The 23,015-nt window shown below is 55.3% G+C and overlaps 1 protein-coding gene across 4 annotated transcripts in view; it reads right to left on the reverse strand.

Moving 5' to 3' along the window:
- The window catches only part of HDAC4 (histone deacetylase 4), a 355,366-nt gene that overhangs the window by 218,286 nt on the left and 114,065 nt on the right, over window positions 1-23,015 (reverse strand). Inside the window, exon 1 of one of the 4 annotated variants that reach the window (XM_064383402.1) lies at window positions 2,236-2,335. The exons of the other annotated variants lie outside the window; for them this stretch is intronic. The gene's annotated coding sequence lies outside the window, so the exon portion shown is untranslated. Of the gene's footprint in view, window positions 1-2,235; window positions 2,336-23,015 lie in introns of those variants that run through there. 4 annotated transcript variants of the gene reach the window in all.

The raw sequence follows: 23,015 nt of genomic DNA on the forward strand, positions 1-23,015 counted from the left end.
TGTAGACAAATAACTCTGGGTAAATAACATAATAAGCACTCATATAACCCCTTTAATGATTATCTTAGTTATTAACTTCATTTCAAATTGCCTATTTTCCATATATACTGCTAATCACCTTATAGAAGAATTTTGTTTTTGACCAAAAAAATTCTCTGAATATTGATATTTAATAAACATAACTGCTTCAAAAAACGCAAGTACAAAAAAAAAAATGTGAAACAGGCCATGTGGCCCAGTCTCAGCACAGAGAAAATCACAAAAGCTGGACGAATGTAAACACATCTTCTTGATAAAACTACTAAGTTAACACAACAGTGAAGAAGTACGGGACCAGACAAAGGCCGAGGCAAGGATGGCATCTGGGGCTGGTTTTCCCCGTTGGTATCTGCAGGGCCCCAGCCATCCATGAATCTTTAGGGCTTCTGACCACCTCTTGCAGATATTAGGTTGAGAAGTAGAACTCTTGGGACTGAGGGCAGGAGAGAAATAGGGAAATGTGGGCTGGGATCCGGAAGCAACCCCCAGGGAAAAAAAGAGACCCCACAATAAATGGACCCTCAACAACTGCAGCTCTGCTTCTAATGACTCCACAGTCCTTGAAATAGAAGTGAAGTGATGACTCACTGCCAGGGCCCCCAAGCACCAGGAACAAACAAACTGCAGTCTTCTATGGAGCAAGATGTCATCATCATCCTAGGCTTCCAACTGTCTCAACAGATTCTGCAAATATGGCTCCAGCACAAACACTCACACATTCACCTATGGGTGGAGGAAACGACAAGCCGACAAGAACAAAACAACAGAAACAACAAACAACAGGAAAAGGCCCTCAGGTGCTCGGGTGATAGAATTACAGGAAAGACACTTTGTTTCTTATTTGCTCTGCACCATGACCCACAAACAATAGTTTCAAAGTAGGAATATCAATAGTGTTCTAGTCACAATAAAAGAGGTGAATGCAATTTCAGATCCTGTGGTAGTTTTAGAAATAGATTTTAAATCAGTAATTTTTATGTTTAAAAAGATGAATTGTAGGCCAGCCACAGTAGCTCACACCTGTAATCCCAGAACTTTGGGAGGCTGAGGCAGAGGCAGGTAGATCACCTGAGGTCAGGAGTTCAAGACCATCCTGGCCAACCTGGTAAAACCCCATCTCTACTAAAAGTACAAAAATTAGCCAGGCATGGTGGTGGGTGCCTGTAATCCCAGCTACTGGGGAAGCTGAGGCAGGAGAATCACTTGAACCCGGGAGGCAGAGGTTGCAGTGAGCTGAGACTGCACCACTGCACTCCAGTGTGGGAGACAGAGCGAGACTCTGTCTCCAAAAAAAAAAAAAAAAAGAGAGAGAGAAGATGAACTGGAAACTTGAAAAGAGAATTCTAGAACTGAAAAATGCAAAAAGTGAAATAAGGACTCCATCATTTAACAGATTAGACACAGCTAGAATGAATTTGTGAGTAGGAAGATGGGCCGGAAGGAAATTTCCAGAATGATCTCAAAGGTCCAGGGAAGAAGCTGGAGAAACAGAAGGCACAGAGACAGAAAGTGCAGGGAAGACAGGAGAGGAGACAGTCAACGGCTCAAAGCCACATCTGAAAGGACACTGGCCGAGAACGACCCAAAACGGCTGAAAGACACTAAGTAAAATTGCTGGAAACAAAAACAGCTGTGGAGGTGGGAGGGTTTATTACCTACAAAGAACAGCAGTTAGGATGACTGGTGATTTCTCAACGGAAACACGTAAACCAGAAAACAAGGATGTCTGTCAAAGTGCAGAGGACTGCTTAAAAATACTCAAAGATGATAACTGTCAAACGAGAATCCTATAACCGGCACGGACATCCTTCAGAGTCATTTTCCAACAAAAACTGATAATCTGTCGCCAGAAGACATTCTCACAACTGATCTCAGAGGGAAGACTGAGAATGATCACCGATATAAAGACATACGGAAATGAATGCTGACAAATCATAGCTGAAGTATGCTAAACAACACCACGGAAGAGACAGGGCAAAGGAGTAAGTGCACAGCGAAGTGGCAGAGGGCACCCGGACATGCCAGGCAACCGCGTTCTATGCAAACTCAAGGCTCCACTCCAAAGCAAACACTACCAGACCGCACGGAAAAATAGAAAATTAAAAAATTAACCCAAACACATGCTATTCACAAGGAAATACCTAAAACATACAGCTATGCAAAGTATGAAAATAAAACATTTGGAAAAATACGTACCTTGCAAATGACAAGCAGAGGAAGGCTGGTTTAATGTCAAAGTAGACTTTAATAAAGGTACTGATTCTTGACTTTGACAGCGTATCGCTCCATTTTTTAAAATATAATGCAATTAAACTAAAAATCAACAACAAAAACGAAATAGGAAAACCTTAAAATACACTTGGCCAGGCGTGGTGGCTCATGCCTGTAATCTCCAGCCCTTTTGCAGGCTGAGGTAGCCAGATCACCTGAGCTCAGGAGTTCAAGACCAGCCTGGGCAATATGGTGAAACTGTCTCTACCAAAAACACAAAAAATTCCAGGCGTGGTGGCACTGTGGTGGCAGCTACTCAGGTGGCTGAGGTGGGAGGATCACTTAAGCCTGGGAGGCGGACGTTGCAGTGAACTGAGATCACACCACTGCACTCCAGCCCGAGTGACAAAGCAAAACCCCATCTCAAAAAAACAAAGCAAAACAAAACAACAACCACCCAAAAAAACACAAATTACCTATACGCCAAAGGAACACTGAGTAATAAAAACAGCACGCATTAAATTTCAGCTGAAGCCATGCACAGAGGAAAATGGCCTTAAAATCCTGATATTCGAGTTCCATTTCAAAGGCTTCAAAAAGAACAGAAATTAAGCTCAATAAAAGTGAAAGGAAGTAATAAAGAGCAGAACTTACTGAAACAGAACAAACAAAACCAAAAACTGGTTCTTCAAAAAGATGAATGAAGAAGAAAGAGCTCTGCTGACAATGTTCAAGAAAAAAGGAACTTCTCAGCCCGGAGCCCGCAGAAGGATGTGAGCCCCAGTTCCCAGATCACAGCCTGCAAGTGGGAAATGGGGCCCTGTGGGGGGCAGGACAGGAGAGGAAGAGAGAAGTGACACTCTGAGGTGTCCTTTGTCACACAGAGGGCATCTGACAGCCAACTCTGGAGCCCTGGATCCAAGGGAAACTTCATGCTGGAGCCCAGGAAGGAAGGCTGGAGACTCAGGAGCCAAATGACACTGCTCCCCGCTTCCACCCACAATGCTTTGATTTATTCCCTAACTCCAAGCCAGGCTGCCACCTTTGTAAGCTGAGCAATTCATTTTGGTGAAGTTCAGCTGAAAGATAGAGGTTGGGGGGCTCCCGTTCACCGGGAGCCCCTCTGCGGGCCGTCTGTCCGGGATGTCTGCGAGCGCCCCGTGACAGCTCTCTTGCACACGAGCACACACACGCTCATGCAGCAGCATCATGGTGCGCAAGACCATGGACTCTGAAGCCAGAGGAGCAATTAAACCAGACTCCCTCTCTCACTAGCTGTCAGATCTTAGGCAAGTTTTATATGTTCCAGTTTCGTCATCATAAAATGGGGAGGACAATGCTTGGATCTCAGAGTGTTGATACGAGTATTAACCAAGTGGTACAAACAACAGGTCTGGAACAGGGTCTGCTTGTTATCCAGTAAACATGCAGGACGTTTCTAGAAGGATGAAGTTCCTGTCATCCTTCATAGTGGTACATAATGCCCCAAACCGGCCGCTGGCCTCATCTCTCTGCCCTCCAGCAATCCCTCCACCGTGGCCTCAGTGTCTCTATCAAATCCGTATCAGGCCAGCCCTCACTCCTGGGAGTACCGCTTCTCCGTGGCTCTGCTGCGTGGCCTGTGGCCTGTGGCTCTGCACCTGCAGCCTGCAAGGTTGAAGGTCCAGGCCCCCCTGCCATTGTGTTCTCACCCACACCCTCCCCGAGGGCACACCTTCCACCTGGGGCCCGAGCCCTGCCTCCCCTTCCCATGGAGGGCAGGAAGGTGGCTCACACTGCCTTGTGCAAATGGCTCTGTCTTTGTTGGGATGGGAACTCACACCTTGAACCTGAGAAGGAGGCAGAAGCCCTATCCTGTCAGCTGCCACCAAGAAAGCCCAGCTTCCTGCGTGCAAGACGATGAGGCCAGGGCACTGGGGTCCAGACAGAGATGGCGGCCTGGGAGGGGCTGGAGCGGCAGTCTCCACTCCCTGCAGGTACGCACACCCACACTCAATGCGGCGCTAAGGTTTCAGGTGGACATTCTAGATGTTTTGTTTGTTTTTGTAGACAGGATCTCGCCACACCGCCCAGGCTGGGCTTCAGCCCCAACCTCCTGAGACAGGGTCATGGGGGTGGTGCTAAAGAGAAGATTGAGCCCAGCTGGCTCACCCCGTAAAAAAACAGAAAAGCAAGAAGTGTGCAGCAGAGTGTACGGCATGCCCAGGTCACACGCTAGAGGTGAGAATGCGGAGGCCTACGGAAGGCGCCACGCCCAGATCGCACCCCAGCAGTGCCAGGCGCCCAGAGGGAGCGTGGCCACAGCCGGCTGGACTCCACGCAAACGGACGCAAACTGTGGCAGGCCCCAGCTCCAGGAGGCAGGCGGCCCTGGGGACCCTGCGAGGTGCGTACATGGGGCATCCTGGGACATGATGAAACATGCTTCAACTGTGGGCAAAACCAGGCTCCTTGCTGCCCTGCTGGCCGGCACACACACATCCCACACTGGGAGCCTCAGATTCACAGAGGGAGCTTTCTGGTTCCCCACAACCCACGGGCTAGAGACGAGGCTGGGCAAGGGGTCTCCTTGCTGAAGAAAAGCAAAAGTCAGTGTCCTCTGAGGGCCTCGTGAGACAGTGGCCCAGGCTCAGAGGAGGCAGGAAGGGGCAGCAGCGGGCTGGTCCACTCTTAGAAGGAGAGGTCTCCAATTCAGACCCCATCAGAACCCGCCCTCGCTCCTTACCAGTGCACGAGCCCCCAGCAGGGCCACCCTCCACCCGGCCCTGCCAGCAGGTTCTGCCGCCGGCATGCCCAGGGCAACTGAGGAGTCTGGGAAAGCCAGTGTCGGAGGGTGCACGGGTTGCCTGGCGCCATGAAAGCACTGCCTTCGTGAGGCCCCGCACCTACAGGCCGGCCTCTTCCCCAGAAGGCCCCAGACACAGAGGCCCCAGGTGAGAGTCCAGCAGGGTGGCGGCTGCCCCCTTGTCGCTCTAGGTCCCGAAGGACCCTCCCAACTATGCCAGCACCGCCTGCAGTGATGTCAGCCCGCACTCACCCCAAGACCCAAGGAGGAGCCGTGGTCCATGGACTCCCACGACAGGGTATCCACGTGGCTTGTTAGAAGCCAGCATTTCCTCCTGTGGTGTGTCCTTGGGGGAATCCTAAATTTCTGTGATGTGAGATAAAGTTTTAGTGGGATTACAGAAACCTTGGCTTAGTATCAGAGGCCACAATAACGCACTTTAGAAACAGAATAGCAATTTGGTTCTCTACGGAATTGTAAGTGGAAGGATGTATTTTCCTTGAGATTTTAAAAATAATTAGGAGGAAGAGAGAAAAGAGAAGCTTTTATGAAGGCAGAGATAGAAATCTAATTAGAAACAGATGAGGATCTTCTCAGATCACCCACGCCCTGCTTGCCCAGGTCCGAGATGAGGTAATGCCATTAGCAGGCAAGACTGATCTCCACTCCGAGGGGGCCAGAGCCTGGCTCTGACACTGCCGGCCAAGTGTTCCCGTCCTCAGCCTGGCCCCATTTTCTGCGCAAGGGTGTGGGACTAATGAGATCTGGGCCAGTGCAGCGGTGGGCAGGGGCCGCAAGGACACCCCCGAGGGCGCGCACAGCTAAGGCGCCGTGGGCAGAGGGTACGCTGCTGGCCACACTCCCAGCCCAGGATCACAGATGGAGGCCTGTGCTGAAGCACTGAGGACACGGATGGGTTGTTCTGGAACCCACCTGGCAGCTCTTGGAAAAGCTGGTGCCCTGGTGAGCAGGAGACTGTGAGGCTCTAAGGAGCAGATTCCTCACTGAAGGTCAGGGTACCTCGGAGACAGCCTGGAAGCTTCTGTGCTTCACGACAGATCTCCGTGGGACGCCCCTGTGGAAGCCGAGCCCAGGAAGGGCCCATTCTGCAGATGAAGACGCTGGAGAAGGAAGGACATGGACACTGCCCCGACACTCGGAACCAGGAGAAGATCCCGGTGACACCGGCACAGACACACCACCGCAATCACGGCTGTGAAACATGAACACACCACCCTTCTTCACATCCGCTGTGTCAGCTCCCTGGCCTCTGCCCCAGAGGTCAGAACGGGGCCACCGTGCCACTGCTCGTCAGCCACCCCGGAGCTGCCCTGAGGACCCCGCCCAGCCCAGCCCCCTGCCCGGCGAGCGCCCCTTGTCTTTGCACCACCTCCAGCAGGTGAACAGCTTCACCCTCAAGCTGCCCGCTGGGCCTCTGTGCACAGTGTGTAGGGTCCGCCTCTGCCCCGCCAGGAGCCCCCAGGCCGGGCAGCTGTTGGCGCTGATGCCCAAGGGTACTGCAAGGCCTGCACAGAGCCGCTGTCAAGGGCAGGGCAGAGAGGCCCTACACACGGCAGCATCTCCGCACCTTGCCTGAGAGTATGTTCTAGAAGGACACGGGAGAGGAGAATAAACAGGGTCAGGGCAGTCAGGAAAGGCCCCCAAGATGGAGGTGTTAACCACATCTGAAGGGATTCCTGAGAAACACGGGGCACTGACGGGGGACAGAGCCCATGCTGCAATCCTGGGAAGGCAGCGTGAGCCGCCTGCCTGGGCCCCACGTTTCACTCGGCTGAGCCTCACCTCCTGCCACCCGATCTAAGGCGGCCGCGCATCGATGCCACTCCATGCCCCTTCTCTGCAGAGGGGAGGCTCCGTGAGGGCAGAGCCCCTGCCTGGCCACCGCTCCCTCAGACTTAAAAGTAAGGGTACGTTGGCACCTCCAAGAGCCAGTGGCTTACTCGGGGCACACAGGACCTTTGTGGTAGGGCTGTCCCTGAGCACGGGCTCAATGACTGAAAACAAAAGGGGGAACACGCGGCCCTGGAGAGGAGCGAGGACTCGCGGAGAGACGGGCTCTGGCCTCAGCCAAAGGTCACACCCTAGAGGCCATCCCAGATGCCGGGGCAGCTGCCACTCGGGGACTCCCAGCAGGCACAGGCTTCCCTCTTTGCACTCGGGCCACTCCAGCCTCTGCTGCAGAGGAGCAGAGGTGCCTGCCAGGTTCCGCTCAGTGTCGCTTCACAAATGGAAGCACCGGCATTTCCAAATGCAGCTCACATTTGTGAGTGTGGCCAAAGAGCGAAAGGGCGTGGGGGCAGGAAAGGGGACTTTGTTTGGCTGGTTTTTAAATGCCTGTTAAAAATGTGCTAATGTAAGACTACGCATGAAGGTCGCGGGGCAGATGCAGCGGTTTATCTGGGTAAAAGAAGTGTGGCTGCCCACGGCTCTGACAGGATGGCCAACCACATGCGACCAGAGGGAGACGCCCGGGTCAGTGGAGGCCCTGCTGATCCTAGGTGGCCAACGATGCTAGCTGAAAGATGCTCCCTGCAGCTCCTCATACCCCGAAACCTGCAGAGATTGAGGAAGCTGACGCAGAAGGTTGGTGGAAGCCAGGGTCTCTTAAAAGCCCCGTCCTGTCCGTGGTATTTCTGGGGGAGGCTCTCCTAGAAGCCACTTCCTTCTAGGTGGGCCATGCCTTTCGGCAGGTCCCAGGGTGTCAACACTGTGCGAGGACACCTGACCCACCACTGCCCCGTCTGAGGGTCCTGCCCCTTCCTTCCTACCTGATGTTCCAGGAACCTGAGTGCCCCAGGCTGCCGGAGGCATGGCAACGGGTTTTCTTTCTTCTACGAGCCAGAAGCTGCCTCTCAGAACTGTCCAGCTTCAAAGAACCCAGAGGATGGACTTTCCTGTCCCTCCCCCTGCAGAGCAGGGCAGGCCCGATGCAGGCTGAATGAAGCAGGCAGGGCTGCAGAGCCTGGCAGGGGCTGGGGAGTGGGGGATGGGGGACCAAGAGCCAGGGGCCAGCCCTGGGGCCCTCCCACCTCCCTTGAGCTGCTCCAAGCGTGCCCGAGGAGGACCTGCTGCTCCAGGTCACCCTAAGCCCCGGGTGACAAGCAGGACTCCCACAGGATGGGTCCAGCACATTCAGGAGAAATCAGAGCCTCCGACAGCGCTCCAGAGGCGCCACGGATGGAACCATAAAACCCTTCCCTTCAAACGTGTGACTTCTCAGCAAACACAGACACAGACTTTCATATCAGGAAGTCATCTTAGCCCAGCAACAGGTGTGGCTTCAAAATAAATCACTGCCCCAGTGAAGCCCGGGCCTCACACTCAGAACCCGCACTTCCCAAATCAAAGAAAAACCCCACGGCCTGCAGCCTCCCGGACCCACCCTCCGCTCCCTCTGGACGCTGCATGTGGGGTGGGTGTGGTAGGGGGGCGGAGACCCAGGCCCTCCCTTTGCCCTGGACTCTCCAGCTCCGCAGGACCTTGGGGCACAAACGACAGAGCAGGAATACGAGGTGATGCCAATGCCCACCGAGCCACAGCGCCAGCACCCACAGAGACACAGTCAGCAGGCTCCACAGGATCAGACAACACTGTCGCGGACACCGGGATTCCTGGCACTTCCGAAGACCATTTTAAAGTTATGCATGAGCTCAAGCATTCTGCTAGGTCCTGGGGTGAACGAGAATGTGGGAATCATGCTGTGGGCTGGCTGGCACTGAGTGGGCAGTGCCCCGGTCAGGCTGGAGTACTGACCTCCTGGTGGGGCCAGGCAAGGCCAGAGTGAGCGGCCTGTCCACCCACATACACCAACCGTATGACAGGAATGTGGCCTGCCTTGCCCAGCTCCCCTTCCAAGGACGGGGAGGGAGACACAGAGTCCTAAGCCTGCACAGAGGCCGCTGTGGCATCTAAAGGGGCTGCCAGCTAGCAGTGGCTGCTGAGACCACAGGTGAACCACAAGGCCACAGGGCCAGGAGCCACACAGGCCTGCTGGAGACCACCGAGCTGCCAGAGCCTCCTGCCGGCATCCCAGCAGGGTCCGAGGCAGGGCACCCACATTCCAGGCAGGCCAACCTCCTGCAGCAGAGTCGCCAGGTCAGATACATGCCCCTGACTCTCCACGGGCCGGGACCACAGTCCCAGAAGCCCACACTCTGCAGGCAGAGCCACTAGGTGAGAAACATGCCCCTGACTCTCCCACGGGTTGGGACCACGGTCCCAGGAGCCCACACTGAGATTCTGACCATCCTCACTGTCCTGCACTGCAAGGCACTGGCTTGGCCACCGGGCCCTCCGTGACCTCCTCAGGGCCACCCCGCCTGCAGCAGAGAGTCACAGACCACCTGCCCAGGGGCACTTGGCTCTGTGCTGGCCATGCTATGACACCTGTTCCAGAGGGGCCTCAGGGGCTGCTGAGGACAGACGAGGCTCTCAATTACAGAGCAGATGCCCAGAGGCAAGAGTCCACGATTTCATGGCACACAGCTTTGCTCCCTCTGGAAACTTGTAAACCACTGGCCAAGAAATCATCATGGCTTCCACATACCCAAAGCATCCGCTGCAGCTCACAGCTCGCATCCGCCTTCTTTCCCTCTGTCTCCGCATTCCACATCTGCCCCCGGGACCCTCCCAATGTCACCATTTCCAGGTAGCCCAAAGGGGACTGTGAGCCTGCAAAGTGGAAGAGACTCCTCCTTCATTCAGCCAGTGCTGACGGTGCCTACGTGGCTTCCTCTCAGCCTCTACAGCTCCTGGGACTTGCACCTCATCCCACACCCAGGTGCTGTGGCCTCCTCCAGCCCTAACCACTGCGGGTCCCCTAAGCCACAGGGGACAAGGCAGGGTCACTGGTCATCTCTCCGTACACCACCCTGGGCATCCCGGGCACAGTGGCTGTGGGTGGCTGGTGCTCACAGATGTGCTGATGGAGAGTAAGTGCCCACACGGTCTCCGTGGCAGCTGTACACTGCCTGGGGGGTGCTGCTTAGCCATCTGCAACTCCTGGGCACTGGACCCATGACCTGACCTCTGGAGTTGCCATCTCTGACTTGGGAGAGAGTGGAACCTAACTCCCAGGGTCTAGGATGGTGCCCAGCCCACAGAAAGTGCCCATCCACCGCGCCTGTGATTACACTTTGTAAACACTAACCCGTGACCATGGATATCCATATCACACCAGACAGACAGCATCGCTCTAATACAGAGCCTCCTATGGAAGCCGATGGCGTCCGAACAGCACCAGCGGCCGACAGTCCCCAGTGGAACACCAGGGCCCAGGGCACCACTCAGTAGCTGCCCAAGGCCCCCGGATGCAACAGTGGACAGCCAGGGCTCCCTGAACCCTTGAGGACATGATGAAAGGTAGCAAAAACCTCCAACTATTCCCGGAAGGACTCGGCCCAGCTATAGAGAGTTGTACACACAAGAAACTGGCCACAGACCGGAAACATCAAACCACAGCTCGGTGGCACTTCCTCACGAGGAGGCAGAGCCCGAGCCAAGGCGGGCCTGGAGAGCTCCGCAGGAGGGGCCTGCTCCGGGTCTGCGCCCTTCTCCACGGCGACGGGGACTAAAATCACATGGACCAGGACCTCACGAAGAGCTCTGCACTGGGGCAGGCCCCCCGCGTCCCCTCGCCGGCTTCTCCCCCCATCAAGGACAGAGACTGCTCCAGCCAGCTGGTCAGTTTCCCCACAAAGCCCGCTGCTAGCCGTTGTTCCCAGCCTCTGAGTTCCTACATCGCCATTCCACGCGTTCCAAACACCGTCTTTCAGAAACCATCCTGTCTAAACACGAGTGCCCTTTCCTAAAAAGACATATATCAAGCGCTTAAAACACACACTCCTAGCTACAGGCTGCACTTGAATTCCGGGCAGAAATCAGAATTTCTCTAACTGTTGTCCACATGAGGTCAAAGAGTTATCAAAATAATCAGAAAATGTTTTGAGAGGGGTTTAAATTCACTGGGTTGTAATTTTTTTTATTTGCTCAATTCATCCAATTCTCGCTGCTGAGCTCTCTCCTTAGGAAGTGGGAATGGGTGCTGGAGAAGTGAACTTGGTCCTCAGCAGACTGGGGCTGGTGGCCAGGAGGGTGGAGCCAGCGGGCCAGGCCCCGCTGACAGCCCTGGGCAGGCCCATCCTGGAAGGAGCAGGGCCACTCCACACTGTGAAGAGTGAGCCAAGAGATCAGAGATTAGACTGGGGTCTAGATTTTCGCAGGATAAAGTGTGATTTTGAAAAGATGCTGAGTAAATAAGCCACAAATCAAGGATAAGATATTCATCATGAAAGTAAACAAATTTCTCCCTTAGCTCTGCTTATCATGAAAAGGAATCAAAACACTTCCTCCTTGGTGCTGGCTTTTACCAAGCATTTCTGCAATACAATCAGACAGCCTGGAGGGACAGGAGAACCCGCCCTGTGATTAGAAGGCCTGTAGGCCAAGGAAGGTAGGGTGGTCCCAGGTGGTATGGTACCAAGTGGTCTCAGGACCACCCGTTTCCTGTCAGGGACACAGACCCTCACAAGGGCTTGATGGGAAAAGGGAACAGGACTCCCCAGGAAACTGCAGAGACCCAGGTGTGACAACTCAACTTCTCCGCCTTTTCATCAGTCGTTAACCAAGAACAGGGTCAGACAGGCAAGATTTGTGCAGAGGCCCACCGGGGGACCCCAGGGCACCAGGGGGATGGTGCCAGGACCCAGGAGGCCTTGGGGCCAGGGACCAGGGCTAGGCAAAGGCATGGGAGGGCCCCAGTAAGCCTTGTACTCAGAGCAGAGACCTACACAGGGGCTCCATCCCTCCACATCCCCCCAAAATGGAAAGAAACAGAGAAACAGCTAGACAGAAGAATGGAATTGCACTGGCTTTTCAAGAAAGGCTGATAGTACTGGCAAGAAATCCTGAGGACCCATCCCTTCTGTAGCTGAGCTTCCAGCAGCTTGATTCTAGGCAGCTACCACTGGAAAAGTTCAATTAGAAGACTCTCTTAATGTGCACACTAACACCTAATTTCCCACAGATGGAAGCCATCCAGGCACCCTCCCCCAATTCAGACACCCACACATTCATCCATCTACACACAAGTGCACATGCATATGCACCTAACAGATACTGCACATCGTCTGTGTGCCCAAGGAGAGTGGGGTCTGCCTTACTGGCACTGACCAGGTCACTCCTGCAGGTGTCACCTCAGTGCCTTTTAGCTCTGTGCCAAACTCCATTCCAGTTCGTGGGAATTCTCTGCAGGTTCCACTCTTCAGACCCTCAGTTTTCCCCACTGAATGAGAAGCACGATGCCCCACTGGCCTCCTGGAGGAGGGGTCCTTACACATGCCCCAGTGGGCTGGCCACTGAGAGCTTCTGTGTGGCGTCACCTCATGCCCAGGACTGCCGCTCACCACGTGTTCAGAGGCTGAGTTTCTACAAAGGCTTCTAAGGGAAGATGACTCAAGTCATTTCAACTTACAGACATGGCAAATCTTCCAGGCCGCTCGCGAGGGGAAAGTACAAACTGTCCACACACAACAGCGGAATTACAAGGCCAGTGATGATGGCTTTGGTTCTTACAATCCAAGGCTGGCTCGGACCTCAGCCCAGCACTTTGTTAATTGCACGTCATCACGTGTCAGGGCTTCGCAGACAAGTGCAGTGACTGGACCTGACTCATCTCTCCCCTCAAATGATGTCCTTACACAAAACAAAGCAGGCAACTCGGAGACAGTCGGATGCACACAGGGGCCTTGAGGTCCCAGAGCCTCCTCTCCGGATGAGCTCAGGATGTCACCAGGCTTTCAGGAGCCTGACCACCCCCAGGGCAGCAGCTGAGGACCCAGAGTTCTGCGGCCGCCCCATCAGCTCTGTCTCGGGCTGCACTGGAGCCGCATGTGGACCCTGCAGCCTGTCCACATCCGTATGTGTGAAAATGAACGGATGATAGAAACAGAAAAGTGCTGTTGGTGACACAATGAAAAGGGAGATTCTGGGCAAGCCGAAGGGACAGGTCTGCAGCCACAGCAGGATGCTCATTAGCTGCACCCCGACCTATTCACCTGCAAAGGAGAAACAGCAGAGCTGACAACGTACAGAAAACCAGGAAATCTCGTGGAGAGACACAACGAAGCAGGCGACAGAGAAAAGGACGCCTTTAAAACGGAGAATCCAGGCCGGGTGCGGCGGCTCACACCTGTAATCCCTGCACTTTGGGAGAAAGGCAGGCGGATCACGAGGTCAAGAGATCGAGACCATCCTGCCCAACATGGTGAAATCCCATCTCTACTAAAAACACAAAAATTAGGCAGGCCTGGTGGCACACGCCTGTAGTCCCAGCTATTTGGGAGGCTGGGGCAGGAAAATCGCTTGAATTCAGGAGGCAGAGGTTGCAGTGAGCCAGGATCACGCCACTGCACTGCAGCCTGGGTGACAGAGTGAGACTCCATCTCAAAAGAAAAAAAAAGAGAGAATCCAGAATAAGCTGAAATAGTCCGGGGGCTAAAAAACCTAGACATTTATACCCTAATCAGGAATATTATAACACTCTCACGTTTCCCGGGAAGCGAACCACTCCCTTGTTCCAAACAAAGATGTGCTACTGCATTCAACATTTGCGTAATTTCTTCCACGCACTAACAGGAAACTATCTGGAATTTCTGAAATCATCAAACCAGCTACTTAATGGAAAGGAGTAAGACGACCTGTTGGCAGATGTGACAGACGGGGGTGTTACTGTGAGCGGCACGTGCAGGCCTAAGTGTTCTTCGTTCAAACCAATATATGCACAGACCTACAAAAAACCCCAATACAGAGCAAATTATATACTGGTAGGCTAGCTTTGGGCAAAGAAAATACAGTGTCTGTTCCTCATTCAGAAAGATGACAAATATGTGCATCAATGTCAAATAAATCCTAATTAATTATAAATCCCCCAAAATACTCACAACTCAAAGACCTGGGTGTGTCTGACAGACACACAACCTTGACTTTTCTCATTCACCTGGGGCTGAAAGGAATGCAAGATTCAGAATTTAAAACTAGTAACAAGGTTGGGCTCAGTATGTTTTTTGCATTTGTTTGTTTTGAGACAGGGTCTCACTCCGGTTGCCCAGGCTGGAGTGCAGTGGTGCAATCACGGCTCACTACAGCCTTGACTTCCTGGGCTCAGGTGATCCTCCCATCTCAGACTCCCAGGTAGCTGGGATCACAGGTGCACGCCACCACGCCCGGCTAATTTTCGTACTTTTGGTAGAGAAGGGGTTTTGCCGTGTTGTCCAGACTGCTCTTGACCCCCTGAGCTCCAGCGGTCTGCTCACCTTGGCCTCCCACAGGGTCGGGATCACAGGTGTGAGCCACCGTGCCCAGCCAGCTTAGCATGTTTCTTGTTTACACGTTCTAAGTTTCAGTGCTGTTGTGTTTGGAGCAGCCAGGAATACTCAAATGAAACTGACGGTTCTGAAAACACCTGTTCCTTCTGGGTGACTGTGTTCAGGACGCAGGAGCCGATTCTCCGGCATTCTCCCTAGAGCTCCCCATCCCCTGACACAGATCTCTGGATTCTCGGGTAGACGCTGGCGTCATCCCCATTTTACAGACACAAACCCTGGGTGGCTGAGGCTGGCACAGCTGGTGAGTCAGAGTCCACTGCTGGACCCCGAAGGCAGGCTGCCCTACATCCTTCCAAGATGTGGCCTCTTTCCTCAGAATGTGTGTCCCACATTCAGAGTCCCTGATGGCTCCATGTCCCATAATTAACCTGTCCACAGGGGAGAGGTCCACCTGCAAGCTACAGAGGGCTGTCAAAATTCCTCAGAACAGGTGTTTAGATGGGGGAAAAGCCACTTTCATGCTGCAATACTCATAAGACCAATACAGATCTCAGTGGACACTCAGAACCTGGCGCCAGAGTCCAACACGCTCTGCACAGAAATGACAAAAAAGCAGTTTCAGAAACAAATCAGCAAAGAAGCCCGGCTCTCTCTGTGAGACCTTCAATTTACTTGGCCATTTTCCCATGGACATTCAATTAAAAACAACTGTGGGAAAAGCGAATCTAGCCATTAGACGCTGCAGAAGCTGGCTGGGCAATAAAGGACGCCTCGCTCCCAACAGCCCCGAGAAGACTTTTAGTATTTACATTCGACAGAAGCCAAAAGCCAGGAGCCCCAAGAGGAGGGCCTCGTCGTTCCAATCCAGTCCCAGTTCAGTAAATGTCTGATAGGATACCAAGGCACAGGCAACAAAAGAAAACAAAATAGCGAAATAGGACACCGTCAAAATTAACAACCTGGGAGCTTAGAGGACAGGACTCCCTGCAGGATGGAAAAGAATGCTTGCAAATCATTTACCTGATCAAGGAGCTGCATTTACAATATAAAGGGGCCTCAACAACTCCACAATAAAAGGCAAATCACCTGATTTTAAAATGAGCAAAGCATTTAAACAGACACCTCTCTAAAGAAGAGGTATGAAGGCCCACGAGCACGTGCAAAGACACTTGCCATCATTCGCTGTTAACATCTGGAAAATGTAAATCAAAATCACAATGAGACGTCACTTTCTATCCACAAGAGCGGCCAGAATCAAAAAGATAAGACCACCCTGACGTCAAACCCAGCACTGGAACCTCTCGCAGACAGCCATCTGCACTCACCCCCAAGGCATCCCTGCCCTGCTGCTGTGGGCGCCCAGGCGATGCCCTCTGACCCTGACAGAGCAGGGCAGGCAGCTGGAGGGGACAAGAGCAGCAGAGGGGCTCACCTCTGTGCCTCCCTAGACCTTTAGACGGGCATCAGCACTGGGCCTCTTGCCCTGAGCTGTCCCTGTATTCCTGCAAGGGCTTCCTCCCGCCCTGGCGACCTGGCCAGAGAGTGGCCTGCGATGACCGAAACTGCAGGGCTGAGCACGGGAAGGCTGAACAACGCCCCACACCGGGTCTACAGCCTCATTCCCAGAACCTGGACACACATCACCTCAGATGGTAAAACAGACTCTACAGACGTGATGAGGGAATCAGATAAATTCTGGGGACAGGAATTGTACCAGGTGACAAGGTGTCTTGTCGCAGCAGAGCAAGGAAGTGATCAAAGACTTCAAGGGTCGTGTCCAAAAGACTCAAGGGCCAACTTCACAGGGCTCCATGGGGACAAGGTGAATGTCAGTGAGAGTAACAACAGCAAAGGCTTAGAAGACACAGAATATACTCAGATCCACCAGCTCCCAATGATACACAAAAGTTAGCAGCAGAACTCACTAGTTATCCTTCAGGTGATGTAAAGCAATGAGCTCATTCCCCTGAAAGACGGCAAATAAAGAAAGCCTTTCCTGTGAGAGCTGAAGAGCTGAGGAGGGCACTTCCCCTCCACAAAGTCTTTTATCTGATTCAGGAGGAAGGAATGAGCATCTCGGAATATCACCCCGCAGCCCCCGGGAAGGAAGGAATGAAGCTAGACAGCAACCTTCAGTACCCACCCATCACTCAGCGGAAAATGGAAACGCCCACACCCCCATGCCACAGTCTTGCCGACTAGCCCCAGTTGGGCACAGGCTCCAGCTGAGACCACCAGGCCAGCAGAAAGGGACGGGGAGGAACCTGCCAAACACACCCCAGTGGACACAGGTCGTGAGAGCTCCGCCGTGGCCACAAGACAGGACAACGAGCCGAGTGCTCCAACAAAGACGGGAGGGGAGAGGGAGGAAACCCCGTGACAGCGGCCCACCAGAACCCAGGGACCTTACTTAACACTTATTTGAACAACAGCTACATACAAAAAGGAAAGAGACTGGAAACTTTTGAGACAATGGGGATTGTAAATGACGCCTGATTATGTGACGGTATTAACGTATCCACGTGTGCAAGCTGTGATCACGGTATCGTGGTTGCGTGTTCAGAAGACACCTGTATGACCACTAGAACTGCTGTGAACAACGCAGTGAGGCAGGCCTGGCCCTGCTCAGCCACCGCTGGAGATGGCTAGTCCGTGCCTGATTGTCTTTTCACTTCTGTAAATGTTTGAAATGTTCCGTGATGAAGAAATGAAAGACAGCCAGCGAAGGCGCTACATTTGGACTGAGGCGTCACACCTTCGGCTTTGCTGTTTATTATTTGTTGTGAACAGAAACCTGGGCTCCGTAATGGAAGGTTACACCCTCTCAGCCCATTCAGAGAGAATTTCAAGCCAGAGGACCTCTTGGCCCCTAAGTTTCCACGATGCCCTGGGGCAGTCACATCTAAACACACTTCTGGTCGTTACCAAAAGGCAGGATGAACCCAGCGTGCCCGACGTCCCTCCCAGTTTTAGGGCGAATCATGTATGGACTCCACCGAGCAATGCGGATGAGCCAGGGCGCCGCTGGCCTCTCGGCCACCAGCCACAGCCGCGACTGACCAGGAGACTAGGACAACAGCTTCCATTCAACAGCGAATTCAGCAACAATAAATGTAACCCACACAGGAAAAATGAGAACCTAATCTGCTTACCTCGAAAATAACCAAAGCGAAGCAAGCCACCGAAGGGGGGTCCCCCAGGAACCCTACTTTCCCAGCTGGCCCTCCAGGGCGGGGCTCTCCCAGCCCAGCACAGAGCAGAGCTGTCACAGTGACTGGATGGAGAGCCAGCCTCATCCCCAAAGCTGCTCCAGAAAAGAAAAGGCTCCGAAGTCCCAGGTGGAGGGCCCTTCCCTGAGCTGGCCCAAGGCCCAGCCTCCTCCCAGTTGTCCTGCGACCCTGGGTCACACCCCCTTGTGCTGTTCCTCTTGGTTTGAAGGAGGGGAGGGACATGTGACATCCCTTTTTAATTAGGCCTTTCTTACAAGGAATCTTTGCAAAGAGCCCTGTCCTAGAGTGATTTTGTGTGAAGGACAGATCCAAGGATGAGCTTCCTACCATAAACATTCCCAGAGCTGCGAGGACGTGCCGCCGACCACAGGATTACACGTAGGAAGCCAGCACACGCCAGGCTATCATTACCATCTCACCCATCTCCCACAGCTGACGGGGTTTAGGGGAAGAAGGGGGGTGCCGGCCGGAAGCCCCACGGGTCGAGGCCACCCCAGGCCGCAGCCCAGACCACCAGGCCACGCAGGCCGGCCTCCTGAGGCCGTCCCTGGCGAGCCGCCCTGCGCTGGAGCCAGGCTGCCGGCAGAGTGCTGCTCACTGCCGCTTTCTTCACATGTGGTTTGATTGACGCAAATCAAGAGGCAAGCAAATGATTCATAACTGTCCAAGCACAGGGCTCACCCAGAAACGGCAAGAGCCCAGACTTGCTGATTCACCAAGAAATGGCCCTGTGTACTGGAGGCGCTGCTGGTCCGGACGCTCCCATGTGTGCACACGGGGCTCCACAAACATGATGGCAGGGGCGATGTCATGGTCCAAGCAGTGACAGCAGACCCAAACCCTACCCACAGCAGCACGGCAGGGCCGCCATGAGGGGGACACGTGTGGAAGAGCAGCGGCCACCACCCCTGACTGTGTGGCCTGGGTATGTGCCAGTGGCACACCTGGGCTAGGCACCACCGTCCTGCGACTCCAGCTCCAGCTCAGACCCAGGCTGGGGTCCTCTGCAATGCCTGGTCCCACTCCCCACCCCTCAGGCTGCCAGGCACACCCATAACACAAGGAGGCGAGATGGAAGTGCCACCCTCAGGGTATGGGGCGGGGAAGACACAGCTCCTCTGCTGCCTGCCACATTTGGGAAGGCTTCCCAGAGGAGGAGAGGCCTTAAAAGGATGGGAGGGAAGGCACCAGACGGTGGTGGACAGGCTCCTCCCAAGCAGATGGCCAGCATGCTCCGAGCCAGCGCAGGCTGGGGACAGTGACTGGAACTGCCCTGGGGCCACGCAAAGAACCAGTGTTCCTCCACCACCGGGCAGGACTGCCCAGGGACCTGCCTCACGGCTGACACCCACCCCCACACCAGGAGGTTCACTCTGGTGGCAGCGCAGAGAACCTGCAGGTGGCAGTCTCAGAGGCAGGGAAGGCCCAAACCAGAGTGCGGTGGGGACCCTGGCCAAATATTCCTTGGAAGCGCTGGGAGAAGGCGTCAGGCTGTGGTCCTGACGGCGGAGAGGCCTGTCTGTCTACCCGGCTCGACAGGCCCTCTGCCTCCAGCTCCGTGTGTCTGGACCCCAGGCCACAGGACGGGGCAGGAGTGGGAGAGGCACCGAGTTCTGCATGCACGGCCGGCGCTGCCTTCACGGCAGCTGTGATGAACCTCCCAGCTAGGCCAGAGACTGGCCCGTGTGGTCATCAGTGCAGTTCAAACGGCTTCACAAGTCATGGGGACCTAAGTCCCAGACACCGTCTGCTCTCCAGACACAGGCTGCTTCCCGGACACTACCCGCTGCCCAGACGCTGCCCGCTGCCCGGACACTGCCCGCTGCCTGGATATTGCCCGCTGCACCAACACTGCCCGCTGCCTGGATATTGCCCGCTGCACGGACACTGCCCGCTGCCTGGATATTGCCCGCTGCCTGGACACTGCCAGCTGCCTGGATATTGCCCGCTGTCTGGACACTGCCGGCTGCCTGGATATTGCCCGCTGCCTGGACACTGCCCGCTGCCTGGATATTGCCCACTGCCTGGACACTGCCGGCTGCCTGGATATTGCCCGCTGCCCGGACACTGCCTGCTGCCTGGATATTGCCCACTGCCCGGACACTGCCTGCTGCCTGGATATTGCCTGCTGCCTGGACACTGCCCGGACACTGCCCGCTGCCTGGATATTGCCCACTGCCCGGACACTGCCTGCTGCCTGGATATTGCCCACTGCCTGGACACTGCCCGCTACCTGGATATTGCCCACTGCCCGGACACTGCCTGCTGCCTGGATATTGCCCGCTGCCTGGACACTGCCGGCTGCCTGGATACTACCCACTGCCTGGACACTGCCCACTGCCGAGACAAAGGCCAGCTGCAGAGGCCAGCAGAGCAGCAGAGCCAGGGGAGGCGGGAGGGCGGTGGGAGGCTGGGGAACCTGACAACAGGCCCCAGGTTGAAACCACCACCGAGTGGTCAGGTCTGTGTCCGACTTCACTCTTCTTGCAACACCATCTGTCACCAGGCCACAAAATCCCCCGGGCACTGCATGCCTGCACCTGACCTGGAACACTGAGGCCTCCGAGCAACTTGAAAAGGGGGAGGAAAATGAGGCCCCGGGGAGCAGGTGTGCCGTGGCCTCTGCCGGGATGCGCGGGGGCCTCTCTCCTGCGTGAGGAAGACGGCAGGCACGACGCAGACGTGATGCAACGTCCTGGAACTGTCTGCTGTTATCAGATGACGGTAAAATTAGTCCAATTCTTGTCCCCATGCACACATGTGTACACCACTCCACAAACAAAACATGCGACGTTCCAGGATTCACTCCCGTGCCGTCATCCACGTGCCATCATCCCCACGTGCAGGTACAGCGCTGAGGCCGAGGGCGCAGAGGGAGCCTGAGAGTCAGCGGAAGGGCACGCGCTGCAAGAGGCCACCAAGGCCTGGCCTGCGGAGGACCACGCGGGCAGGGGGCTGGCGAGTCAGGCTGGCCGGGAAGGCCACTCTCAGGAACTGAGGCTTGAGCTAAAAAACCCTGAGTGATGCTGGGTCCCTGAGACCTGGAGGAAGGGGCTCCAGGCAGCAGGAGTGGCCAGGGTGCGGGCCTGAGGGACAGGAGCTGTGGGGCTCCCTGAACAGCAGGAAGTCTGGTGTGGCTGCAGCCACGCATGAGCAGGATCAGTGCTGCCCAGGCTGTAGCAAGCATCAGGCTGGCCACCGTGAGGGGCCTGGGACATCATTGCTGGCAGAGGCTGGAAGGGGACTGTCCATACCTCGGTGTTGCCACCGTAAGAACACAAAAGCTCTGGGTGCAGATGAGAGAGCTACGTGGTCATCGGAAGTGGTGAGTTGTCAACACTGATTGCGTTTGGTTTCAACGTGATTTATTTAGTTGTGAGTTTAGCTAATTTCATTTTCACAATGGCTGTGTTTGGCACCTGTTCCATGAGCCAAAGCAGCAGTGCCGGCCACCACAGCCAGTCGTGGACCTGGAGAGGCCCGGGCAGCCCCGATGGAGTTTGGAGGAAGCACCATCACAAAGGGATGATGAGCTGGCTGTCGGAAGTTAGGGACAGAAAAGCGAAATACATCTGCCAGCTTCCGCTTGAATGCCTGGGCTGAATGGTGGGGCCGTATGGTGCCAGGGAGACGTGGGAGCAGTTCCAGCCACGCTGGAGCAGTGCTGCCTTGGATCTGTGGGGGTGAGGCCCAGAGGGCACCGAGGGCACAGGAGCAGGGGCCCCCAGCCAGTCAGCTCCCACTTCTGCACCCCAAAGCCTCTGAGAGCTGTGAAGTCCACGCCGCAGCCTCCATGCCCCATGGCTTTCCACATCTTTCCATGTGATGCTCACCTGCTGTCCATCACAGGCCGTGGACACATTGCCAGGAACCGAAGCAGCCCCTGAAGCAGGGCTCCCAGCCAGGAGAGTGCGGGTCCCAAGCCCGGCTGCAGGGAGCTGACCACAAGGGAGCCGGGGACACCGACGGCAGGACTCCTTGCGCCTCTGACCAATGTGGTCCGGGCTGCTGGGTGAGGGACAGAGGGAGCAGGCCAGGGAGAGTGAGCCAACACCCAGGGGCAGTGCCAAGCCACTGTGCTGACCCAATGACAGCCAAGAGCGCGCTCCATCACGGGGACCCTCCACAGTGCGTGCCTCGAGGAGCATCGCAGGGCCGCCTCCCTGGGGAATGGGGGCAGGCACACCTCCACTGGCCCCTGGCCATGGTGGTCAAGGGTGACCCTGGGAGCAGCTTCCACACGGGCCAGGTGACATTCATGGAAGCCCATCAGATGCCCCTGGGCGTCCCGTGCCAAGAGAAGCAGAGGTGGGGGGAAGGCAAGGCGCCCCTGCATGGAGGCGGCCCGGCACGCACGGAACAGGCTGCCACAGCAGGAACTGGGGGGAGGTGGGGCCTCAGGGATCTGCAGACTCAAAGGCACCGCGTGGTGAGCCCACGCCCAGAGCCACAGCCCTTCCACCCTCCTGTGTCCTGGTTCAAAAGTAATCAGACAGGCAGCCCCCGCTCAGGACGCCCAGGAGAGTCTGGGCTGCGGTCCGGGGAGACCCAGGATCAGGAAGTTTTGTTTTTTGTTTTATTGTTTCCCAGTAAGTCATTTGAGTATATTTAGAGGCTAAGAAAGGAAACCAGGGGCAAGTAACACAACTCACAAGGAAAATGAGAGGATACTCGTGACAGAAGGACAGATGGCTCGAAAGCACAAAGGACACCCAGGGATGATGCATCCAGTGCATCTACCAGTCTCAAGCCACGGAGTAAAACACATCCCACCCCCGCACCTCCACAATCTACCTTCATGACAACCTGGAAGGCAGGGTTCAAAGTTCAAGGACTGCAGGTGGTACAGAGAAAGCATTCCACAGGGAGAAAGCAGGCAGCTGGATGAGCATGGAGCCACACTGGAAGGGGACAGAGCCACGTTGGAGGGACAGAGCCACGCTGGGGGTGGGAGAGGACAGAGCCCCACTGGAAGGTGACAGAGCTATGCTAGTGGGGGCCAGAGACATGCTGGAGGGGGAGGGAGCCACGCTGGAGGGGAATAGAGACATGCTGGAGGGGGACGGGGCCAGGCTGGAGGGGAATAGAGACATGCTGGAGGGGGACGGGGCCAGGCTGGAGGGGAATAGAGACATGCTGGAGGGGGACGGAGCCACGCTGGAGGGGAATAGAGACATGCTGGAGGGGGACGGGGCCACGCTGAAGGAGAAACACAGCCACACCGGGGACGCCGGAAGTGGAGAACACACGGCTGGGCTCCAGGTTCGCGGCTGTGCAGCGCAGCCAGACGCTGAGCATCGCGCTGTTCTCTAGCATCGCACTTCCTGGGTAAGGAAGGAGGAGCCTGACAGCGAGGGGCTACACCGAGGCTGGGGCTGCGCTAGGTGCACGTGGAGGTGGAGGGGCA

This window comes from Aotus nancymaae, unplaced genomic scaffold (assembly GCF_030222135.1).
Source record: "Aotus nancymaae isolate 86718 unplaced genomic scaffold, 86718_ANA_hifiasm-v0.15.2.pri h1tg000031l, whole genome shotgun sequence".
In the NCBI taxonomy this organism is placed as follows: domain Eukaryota; kingdom Metazoa; phylum Chordata; class Mammalia; order Primates; family Aotidae; genus Aotus; species Aotus nancymaae.